Below are 10,481 nucleotides of genomic sequence, written 5' to 3' on the forward strand. Positions count from 1 at the left end.
TCTCCATATTTATGAGTGTCTTCTGTTTTGTCTTCCTCCCTGTTTTTATATTATTTTTGTTTCCCTTCCCTTATGTTCATCAAAGTCCTCATGAGTGAAGTCATATGATTTTTGTTTTTCTCTGATTTCACTTCGCATAATACCCTCCAGTTCCATCCACGTAGTTGCAAATGGCAAGATTTCATTCTTTTTGATTGCAGAGTAATACTCCATTGTGTATATATATATATATATATATATATATATATATATATATACACACATATATATGTGTATATATATATGTGTATATATATATATATATATATATATATATATATATATATGTACACATACACATCCATTCATCCATCGATGGACATTTGGGCTCTTTCCATACTTTGGCTACTGTTGATAGTGCTGCTATAAACATGGGGGTGCATGTGTCCCTTCGAAACACCACACCCGTATCCCGTGGATAAATGCCTAGTAGTGCAATTGCTGGGTCATAGGGTAGTCTATTTTTTTTTTAATGTTTTTATTTATTTTTGAGACACAGAGAGACAGAGCATGAGTAGAGGAGGGGCAGAGAGAGAGGGAGACACAGAATCTGAAACAGGCTCCAGGCTCCGAGCTGTCAGTACAGAGCCCGACGCGGGGCTGGAACTCACGGATTGTGAGATCATGACCTGAGCCGAAGTCGGACGCTTAACCGACTGAGCCACCCAGGCACCCCTCTATTTTTAGTTTTTTGAGGAACCTCCATACTGTTCTCCAGAGTGGCTGCACCAGCTTGCATTCCCAGATCCTTTCTCTATTTTGAATGCAAATAAATCTGGGAGTTACAAGACCTGTGTGTGTATGTATATGAGAGAGACAGAAAGAGGAGATTCAGCTGAGTAGTACCCCAGGGCTATACCAATTACTAAAATATCAAAATACTTTCATAAGTAACCTCTGACCATTCCCCATCTCTCCAGGACCTTACCCTGATCTGGCATTAGAGGCTTAATGTCTGACAGCACTACGGTCAATGGCCCCTAAGTTGTTAAACATTTTGAAAACCACCCCTGCTCGTTGAAAATTAGAAACTGGCAGAAGCCAAGTTTCTGAAAAGGTGAGTTCTGACCAGATCCTAGTTAGAATCCCAGAGCTACCTCTGTGCAATCTTACATAGGCAAGCAAGCTATGATTATGATTTAAACCAGCCCATTTTTATCCACCAAGAACAGGACATACAGCAAACGGTTTTGTTTTTCCACTTTAAAGAGGCATATACAACTGGCAGCCTCTTCATCCGATCCTGAAATGCAGAGATGTCGAAAGCTGTGATACCAGATGCAGAGCTGCGGTTCACCCAGCTGTGAGTTTGCAGTCCACGGGAAGTTGGTGACTAGGAGGGACAACAGCAGGCTGGCACCATAAAAGGAGGCACTGAAACTGCTGAAGCCTTCTCAGGGGCCCTGATGAGGCAAGGCAGGAACTGGAATCAGGCGCCCTCACCCCTAACCACAGAATCCAGTGTTCTGCTGCTAGGTCTGCAGAAGAGCTGAGCCAACCAACCCGAGTAATAGAGCTCAGGAGGGGACAGTCACCTAAAATGGAAGCTCGGTGGCAGAACAGTAACAAACCAGTCTGCGCTAAGATAGATGCCAACGCTGACCTTTCACCGACTTTGTCCACCATTACAATACTAAAAATCATGCCCAGGAGTGGAGATTTCACAGGCTAATTAGACGTGCGAGGCAAGAAGCAGCATGACCTTTAAGTGGAAAAAACAAACAATCCTTGCTCCTACATGTTTAGACTTCACCCTTTCCCACCTGTCTCTATCAGGCTCTCTGGGAGACTTCTCCTCTGGGAGCCAGCCTGAAGACTCTCTTTGTGTTGTCTCTCCTGTGCTGGAGCACAAGCCCCAGTAAAGGCTTGTCTGGAACTCTCCTTTGGACTCTTGTCAATTTGTGCTGTTCAGAGAGCCCAAGCCAGTTTGGTATCACGGCAGGTAGCTGAGGCCTTTGCTCCTGTCTATCCAAGTGAGCGCAGGCTTAGCAGGGGTCAGCAGGCATGAGATCCAGAGCTCCCACATCCATAAGGGGAAGGGGGGCTGAACAGTTGGCACTTCCTGTCTACTCTGAAGTAAACTGACCTGGATGAGAAGGCAAGTTCAGTTCTCAAACATCCCTTTTGGAAGTACAAATGTTTACCTCTTTTGTGTGTTTACTCAAGTATCTAGTTTTAACTTTAAGTCAAATAAAAAAAAAACAAAAAACCTTTTTTTAAAGTAGGCTCCATGCCCAACGTGGAGCTCCAACTCACAACCTGGAGATCAAGAGTCACATGCTATTCCCACTGAGCCAGCCAGGTGTCCCAAAATAAAAAAAAATTTTAAAGGTGTGTGTGTGTGTGTGTGTGTGTGTGTGTGTGTATACATATATTTATAAAAAATATAAGTTTTGTGTATATGTATATACAAACACACATATGTATATTCTAGCCTTATTGAGGTAACTGACATATAACATTGTATTAATCATTATATATATACAGTAAGATGATCACCACAATAAATTTACTTAACATCCATGCCCTCACATAGTTACAATTTTTTTTCCAGTGGTGACAAGTTTTAAGATTCACTCTTAGCAACCTTCAAACATACAATACAGTATTATTAACTATAGTCACCATGCTGGGTATTATGTCACCAGGACTTATTTATCTTATAACTGGAAATCTGTACCTTTTGACCACCTTCACTCATTTCACACACACACACCAACTTTTGACAAACCAATCTGTTTCTTTGAGTTTGCGTTTTTTAGATTCCACATATGAGATTATAGGATATTTGTCTTCCTCTGACATTTCACATAGCATAATGTCCTTAAATGTCCATCAAATACAAAATACAAAATACTTGGGTTGTAAGCCATTTAGTTCCTGAAAAAAGTTCACCTGTTTAGTAGGTGAGAAATATTTCATTAACAACTGATCACAACATACCACACCATTTCTCTATCGGAATAAGGAATCAGTTGGGGTGCCTGGGTGGCTCAGTTGGTTGAGCATCCGACTTTGGTTCAGGTCATGATCTCATGAGACCTGCATTGGACTCACTGCTGTCACCGCAGAGCTTGCTTTGGATCCCCTGTCCCCCTCTCTTTCTGCCCCTCCCTTGCTCACACTCTCTCTCAAAAAACAAGTAAAACATAAAAACAACAACAACGACACCAAAAACACCTCTGAAGGATAGAGGGAAATTATTTTATTTATTAAAAAAAATTTTTTTAATGTTTATTTATTTCTGAGACAGAGACAGAGCACGAGTGGGGGAGGAGCAGAGAGAGGAGACACAGAATCCGAAGAAGGCTCCAGGCTCTAAGCTGTCGGCACAGAGCCTAGAGGGAAATTATTTTTAAAAAAAGAAAAGAAGGGCACCTGGGTGGCTCAGTCAGTTAAGCATCTGACTTCGGCTCAGGTCATGATCTCACACAGTTCATGGGTTTGAGCCCCACATTGGGCTCTGTGCTGAGAGCTCAGCCTGGAGCCTGCTTCAGATTCTGTACCTCCCTTTCTCTACCCCTCCTCTGCTCATGATCTGTCTCTGTCAAAAATAAACGTTAAAAATTTTTTTATATTTATGAGAGCGAGAGAGACAGAGCGTGCACCAGTGGGGGGAGGGGCAGAGAGGGAGACACAGAATCCGAAGCAGGTTCCAGGCTCTGAGCTGTCAGACAGAGCCCGTCACAGTGCTCAAACCCATGAACCACAAGATCATGACCTGAGCTGAAGTCGGACGCTTAACTGACTGAGCCACCAAGGCACCCCCCACCCCAGAGTTTTTTTAATAATAAAAGAAAATCAGCTCTTGACAGAGCTTTTTCTGTATTCCAGATATTTGATATACAATTTCAAGAAATAGAATCATTAGGTCAGAGCATGAACATTTTTATGGTACTTGATCTATGTTGGTGGGCTTTTGTCTATACTACCTGCTGTGAACCACCTCCACCTCCCTCCCCCCCTCCAATCATATGGTTCCTTGGGGAATATCTGTAGTTAATGAACTTAGTGACACTTGTCTTCACATGACCAAATCTACTAGCCTACATGCATGCTTTGTATGTCCACATTCTCCACGTTCTTTCCTATGAAAACAGATAAACCATCTCTGTTCTTACCGTACCTCTCCTCTACTTAGGCACTAGACCCAATTTCTTCTTTCCTCTATGTGGGCTTTGCTCTTGCAGTTGCCTTCCATCCCAGGTAGTAAATTTGTCAGCCCCTGGGTCATTCCTATCAACAGATAAACATGCACAAAGCATCTTCCGTCTCTGATCCTCTCTTGACTCCCCATCTCCCCTGCCAGTTCTCTCTCCAAAGCTGTTCCCTTCACACAACCCTTCCCCACATAGCTACACACTGACCTCAGGCCCACTATCTTTTTGTTTCTTCTAAGCTCATTCCCACCTGAGGATCATTGCACTTTGTATTCATTCTGCCCTGCAGGTTCTGTCTCCAGACTTCTGTCCTCCTAGGAGGAGCCTCTGACCGACCAACCTCAAGTAGGCCCCCAAGAAGTCACTCCATTGTTACCTGTGTTCTTCATGCATTTATCACTGCTGGTAATCACTCAGTATCTCTTCTTAGTACACTGCAAGCTTCCCGAAAGAAAAGATCTTGTTGGCCTTATCATCCCTGTATCCTTGGATACTGGGACAGTGTCTGAGAGAGCTAACAGGTGTTCAGCACACACTTTCCAACTAATGAAAGCCATGTGGGATGTAGCTGAGACGCAGGTAGAAAAAATAAGCAACTGAGTCTGCAAGGAGTTTTAAAGTCTTCAGAGAAAGGCTGAGCGGAGTCCTGCCAGGCTAGAAATCAACCGTCAAGTGGAGAGGAAGGGGATGGACATTCTAAACAGAGGGAGCAGCATGCTATGCTCAAGACAGGCAACCTGGTTGGTTCCTGGACCCTTGAGAAGTTCATTGTGGCTGAACTGCAGGACAGGTAGGGTGTGAAGTCATCGCACTTTGTACATGTTCACACGCATGTGATCTTGAGCATCACAGCATGCTAAACTCCTAAAGACACAAAATCCTAGAAATACTTTAATTGAACATGCCTGCCATGACCACCCAAGAAAGAAAGAAAGAAAGATAAAGAGAGAGAGAGAGAGAGAGAGAGAGAGAGAAAGAAAGAAAGAAAGAAAGAAAGAAAGAAAGAAAGAAAGAAAAGAAAGGAAGAAAGAAAGAACAATGTACAATTGAGCTTCCAGTTTCAAGTTCAAACTGATGCTGCAGCAACTTTGGTTCGGGTCAGTGAGGTGGTATCAGGCCTGACTGGCTAGCAGCTTCCTTCAGTTTACTTTCCAGGTTAGCTCTCAAAGCTGGGAAATTAGCACAGAGACCCCCTGCATCAAGCCAGGAATTTGAAGGGCTGTCCTCTCAGTGAAAGGTGGGCCACTATCCATGGATAGTGACAAGCGTCCTGGTCTTCCTGGCCCTGGGTTTAAAAAAGTCTCCCTGAGAAATCAAAACCTGGCACATGTGCCACATGTGGATTTGTATTCAAATTGACATTGCCCATATGGTGTAGGAATGTCTCAGCTGAGAAATGATTGTCAGAAATGTGCCCAGGCCATTGATGCTACAGGCCTGGAGACATGCACACAAACAGTCCTACAGTGCAGGCACGTTTCCACAATTAAAGATCAAATTAATACAAAACAAATGAATATACACCAAGAACTTGAGATAACCAAAAAGTCTGGAAAAAAATATATTTAAAATATATTCAAAAGAAACGATAGAAACCATGATGCAAAAATAAGACACTATTAAAAAAACAGGCTGATTTGGAAGACACCAAATTAAAAATCATGAAGTAGAAAACTGTAATTATTGAAATAAGCAATTTGGGTTAGCGTTGAGGAGTGTGGGAATGGTGGAGAGTGATGGGAAGTGACTTAATGGATACAAGGCTTCTATGTGGAGTGATGGAATGTTCTAAACTTAAAGATTGTTTTGATGGTTGTACAACACTGTAAATATACTAAAGATTTTTAATCTGTACATATTGAATGAGTGAACTTTATGGTACACAAGTTTATTTCAATAAAGTTGTTTAAAAAACCTCAATGGACACATTAAAGAGCAAATTAGGCATAGCTAGAGAGAATTAGTGATTGAAAAAATAGATTTGTAGAAATCATTCAAAATATAGCATCAAGGTATAAATAAATGAGAAATGTGAAAGAGAAGTCAAGATACAGAAAATCAGAAAACCAAATCTAGATCTAATAAAAGTCAAGAAGGAGAGAAAAGGGAGAATGGAAAAGAAGCTGCAGTTTAAGCGACAAAAACTAAGAACTTGTCCCAAATCATAAAAGACATGAATCCACTCACAGAAGCACAGTAACCCCTAAGAAGATAAATAAAAATGAATCCATACCCAGATATCTTGTAGTGAGGTTGTAAAACACAACAAACAAGAAAATCAAAAAAGCAACTAGAAACATTATTTACCAACATTAGGACTGTCAGATTTCTTATTAGCAACAAAGAGGTCATAAAACAGTGGACTAACATGATCTTTAAAGTACCCTGGAGGGCCTCTGGGTGGCTCAGTTGGTTAAGCGTCGGACTGTTGATTTCGGTTCAGGTCATGATCTCATGGTTCATGAGTTTGAGCCCCACATCGGGCTCTGTGCTGACAGCACAGAGCCTGCTTGCGATCTCTCTCTCCCTCTTTCTGCCCCCCCCCCCCCCCCACTCATGCTCGTTCACTCTCTCTCTCAAAATAAGTTAATTAAAAGAAATAAAAGCTCCCCGGAAAGTTAATGTCTATAGAATATGGACTCCTGTAACTACTATTCAGAATGACATTAAAAGACATGTTTGGCCAAAGTCAGGCTGAGAGCATTTACCCTCACACTGATTCAAAGAAGGATCTTTGTGAAAAAGAGAACAAACCAGGAGGAAGGGAGGCAGAGAACAATAAGCAAATAAGCTGATAAAAATGTAAATCCATGCATCAACTGTAAAGTAACAACTAATATGTATGTATGTAGATGTGTGCATCCCTGGTAAAAACAGGGTCAAGCTGAAGTCCTGGACAAAAATAGCCTGAAAGGGAAGGGGGTTGGAACTCAGGAGCTAATAATGTGATTAGAACTGAAGCATTCCATTGTCCTTGTGTTACTTAGGAGAGCTAAGACTTTAGTAAGACAATTGGAAGTATTCAGTTTTAAGGGTGACTACCTAAAAAATATATAGAAGGTACAACTTTCCAAGGAAGATAAAGGCAGGGCTGTAACACTCACTCCAATACCAGGCAGGTTGACACAGAAAAGCATGGCAAGCAGGAAATACATCTCCTTATGTCTCACTGAGGCTGCAGACTTGGGAGAGCTGGCATCCTGTCTTACTCCTATATCATTACAGGACAGCACTTAATGCAAGGAAGTTGCTCATTAAGTGATAACATGGGGGATTTGTCTTTTGTACATTTCTTTAAAGTAGTTAATCTATTTTGAGAGAGAGAGCAAGCAAGCAGGGGAGGGGCAGAAAGGGAGAGGTGGACAGAGAATCCCAAGCAGGCTCCTCACTGTTCGTGCAGAGCCCAATGCAGGGCTCAAACTCACCAACTGTGAGATCATGACCTGAGCTGAAATCAACAATCAGACGCTTAACTGACTGAGCCACCCAGGCACCCAAATGTTTATTTTTGAGAGAGAGAGAGAGAGATTGAGAGAACACAAGTGGGGGAGGGGCAGAGCAAGAGGGGGACAGAGGATCTGAAGAGGGTTCTGTGCTGACAGCAGAGAGCCCCAAGCGCAGCATGAATTCATGAACTGTGAGATCATAACCTGAGCCGAAGTTGGACGCTCAACCGAGCCACCCAGATGCCCCGCTAGTAGAGGCAGATTTTTAAAAACAGAACTTATATTATACAGAAACTCAGGGGCACCTGGGCAGCTTGGTTGAGCGTCCCACTTTGGCTCAGGTCATGATCTCGAAGTTCGAGTTCGAGCCCTGCATTGGGCTCTGTGCTGACAGCTCAGAGCCTGGAGCCTGCTTCGGACTCTGTGTCTCTCTTTCCTTGCCCCTCCCCCGCTTGCTCTCTCTAAAACAAATATTAAAAAAAAAAACCTCAGGGGTGTATAGAAAATGATATACATCTTTAAACCCCAGAAATTTGGAGACCAAATTTTGATTAATGGCCCGATTATCACTACTGCTTTTGTCGAGTTAATCTTGCTGAAATCTTCATTTCAATGGCCTGTAGGACATTGGTGTTGGGAGCCAAGAGCTGTGCTGTTCAACACAGTAACCACTAGCCACTGGTGACTGTTTTCTTAAAATTAAAACTAAGTAAAATTTAAAATTTGGCTCCTCAGTCACACTAGCCTCAAGTGCTCAATTGCTACTTGTGGCTGGTAACTACCGTGGTGGACAGGGAATGGAATATTCCAGTCTTGCAAAGTTTCGTTGGACAGCTTTGACTTGTCATTCCAGATTCCCAGGTGTCTTCTGGACTCTGTCCGGCACTTCCACCTTATCTCATGGAACTGCTGCTCTTATTTTACTACTTCGGGTGCATTCTCGCTTCTCCCTGCGGCTCCACACTAACCTTTCTCAAAATGGGGGATGTGTATTTAACATTTACTAAGTACCTACTCAGTGCCATGCAATGGGGAAAGGAGTCACACATGACTGAAATCTGAATGTTACTCCAGGTTTGGTGGCTTACAGACCTGCCTTCACTGTCACCATTCACCTGGCTCTGCCTCTAGTCCCAAAGCGCCCTCCTGCTGACCGGAAGGAAGACTGCAGACACATTACTAGCAAGTGCTACTTGGGACCTGAGATCTACCCAGTGTCGATCTTCATCCAGGGCTGCAGAGAAGTATTCGTCAGGGTTCCTTGTGGCGACTTAATGGCAGTAATCACATGTATATTTTTCACAAGTGTCAGTTTAAACCCTTAATCATAACTGCTTTCATAGAATACTAAATTATACCAACACTGGGTCCGACCTTGGCTCAGAACTCTTCCCCCCAAAAATTGGAATTATGAACTGAGTATTAAATACCAGGAAATTCTGGTCAACTTTCCCAAGTGCAAAAATGCTACTTACAAAATATTATTTTTTTAAAGTTTACCCAAACTTTAAAAGTTTTGTTAATTCATTTTGAGGTGGGGAGGGGCAAAGAGACAGAGAGAGAGAGAAGGAATCCCAAGCAGGCCCTGCACTGTCACCACGGAGCCTGATGTGCGGCTTGAACCCACAAACCATGAGATCATGACTGAAGTCAGATGCTTAACCCTAGGCCACCCAGGCACCTCCAGAACAAAGTGCTTTATTTTTAATTTTTTTAATGTCTGAGAGAGAGAGAGAGAGAGAGAGAGAGAGAGAGACAGAACGAGTGGGGGAGGGCAGACAGAGAGGGAGACAAAGAATCCGCAAAGCAGGCTCCAGGCTCTGAGCCATTAACACAGAGCCCGATGCGGGGCTCAAACTTGTGAACCAAAAGATCATGACCTGAGCTGAAGTCAACGCTCAACTGACTGAGACACACAGGTGCCAATAAAGTGTTTTTAAAAGTGCAAGCTTAAGTAATTTCAATGAAGCGTCAAGCTGCTTTCAACTGCTTCCTAGCAAAAATAGAGATGAAGCAAATATTACAAACGTTATGTTACATGTAAGTGATGATAGGTGATCAATGTACGGTCTTTGAGCTTCTCTGTTTAAACTTTTCATAACAAAAAGTAGAAAATATGTCACACCACCGGCATATCCTGTGGGCTTCAGTAATTTTGTGCTTTTTGTACATTTGTTCCTTTTTATTGCTAAACAGTATTCTGCCATTTGGATATAGATTTTGTTTATTCATCAGTTGGTGGGCATTCAGATTGTTTCCAGGTTTGGGCTATTATGAGTAACACTGCAAGCACCATTCACGTGCAGGTCTTCATGTGGGCAGCAATGGTTCTGTAAATAAACTTAAAACATTAATGCTTGATAAGAACAGCTTGTGCTGGTCAGGCTCCATTCAGGAAGGCTGTTTTTCAAACCTTAAGTTTTTTTTTTTAATTTTTTTTTAATGTTTATTTATTTTTGAGACAGAGAGAGACAGAGCATGAATGGGGGAGGGTCAGAGAGAGGGAGACACAGAATCCGAAACAGGCTCCGGGCTCTGAGCTGTCAGCACAGAGCTCGACGCGGGGCTCGAACTCACGGACCGCGAGATCATGACCTGAGCCGAAGTCGGCCGCTTAACCGACTGAGCCACCCAGGCACCCCTCAAACCTTAAGTTTAATAAAGTTTAATAAAACCAGAATGACTACAATCTTCAGCAAAGTTTCTTCCAGTTAACTTAGCTTTCTGATGATGGCTTGACAACATGACATCCCTGTTTTAATGCTCAGTAGGTTTTGTTTCAGCTTTTGCAAACACAGTACAGTGAGCCTCACCATGTGTCACAGATGATTAAAGA

This window comes from Panthera onca, chromosome C1 (assembly GCF_046562875.1).
Source record: "Panthera onca isolate mPanOnc1 chromosome C1, mPanOnc1 haplotype 2, whole genome shotgun sequence".
Classification (NCBI taxonomy): Eukaryota; Metazoa; Chordata; class Mammalia; order Carnivora; family Felidae; genus Panthera; species Panthera onca.